The sequence below is a fragment of the Monopterus albus genome, unplaced genomic scaffold (assembly GCF_001952655.1).
Source record: "Monopterus albus unplaced genomic scaffold, M_albus_1.0 scaffold26.1, whole genome shotgun sequence".
NCBI classification, from domain to species: Eukaryota; Metazoa; Chordata; class Actinopteri; order Synbranchiformes; family Synbranchidae; genus Monopterus; species Monopterus albus.
This window is the reverse complement of record NW_018127906.1, coordinates 2,772,504-2,773,487: the sequence shown is the minus strand read 5'-3', so window position 1 is coordinate 2,773,487 and position 984 is coordinate 2,772,504. Positions and strand designations below refer to the sequence as shown.

Sequence of the window (984 nt, the reverse complement as noted above, 5' to 3'; positions counted from 1 at the left end):
TGTCTGCAGAAGAAAAGTTAACTGAGTTAGGGGGCATTCAAATTTGAACCAAAGACCTTTTGGTCAGTCACCGGGCTATGTCCCCACACTTTAAGTATGCTGGTGTACCATGGTCCAGCTGTTTAGCAAAAGTCATAACAGTAGACTTTAATTAAGATAACATTAAATGGGCTAGTTTGTGATCTTGACAATCTTAACAACAGACAATGAAATGATACACCCAGGACCATTTATCTCATTGGTCAGTAAGGTTTGCACAGGATTTTTCTTCATCCCCAGATGATGAGTGTCACACCTGCACCTGAGAGCACCTAAAATAAAGGCAAAATGAGCCCCCAGCTTTTAAAAACAAAAGGTTCTTCTTTTCTGAGTTAAAAAATCACCAAAATCATTCCATTTGTTTAGGAGGTGGAGCAGCTGAAAAAGAGGTGTGGCAGCTGAAGATGGAGCTAAAGGACCGTAGCATCACCCACCAGCACAAAGTGGCCCAGCTGGAGGCTCTCAAGTAAAAGTTTAATCTCTTTCTACTGCCCATAGTCAAAGTTCAGGTTCTTGTTCATTCTTAAGAATCTTACAAATCACATTGTTGATGTTGGCTGCATCTCAAGTCTCTTAGGTGATCACTCCTCAATGGAGGATGTCCCAAGACTCTTATATGTGCTCTGAGGAGCAAGGAGGCTGCTGGGGGAGACGTGAGAGAATCCTTCACCCCTTTATCAGAAATTGGTTGGTGATTGGATGCTTCTTGGGCCCAAGGAAAAGATGTGAGGGAAATCTTGGTGCTCATAAGAGTCTTGAGATGCACTCACTGTCTGTGCCTCTGTTCATTTAAGTAAACAGACAATCCAAAATATATGGCTTAAAAAGTGAACCATGGACAATGTCAGCAGCATAACAACAGAAGTTTGTTTAAGGGGGCATCTGGACTTGAACCAGAGACCTCTTGATCTGCAGTCAAATGCTCTGCCACTGAGCTATACCCCC

The 984-nt window shown here is 42.8% G+C and overlaps 1 non-coding gene across 1 annotated transcript; it reads right to left on the bottom strand.

Annotated features, from left to right (window-relative positions):
* Positions 1–912: 912 nt before the first annotated feature.
* On the bottom strand, positions 913–984 carry trnac-gca (transfer RNA cysteine (anticodon GCA)). Its single transcript has one exon. It is a non-coding gene; the product is annotated as a tRNA-Cys (tRNA).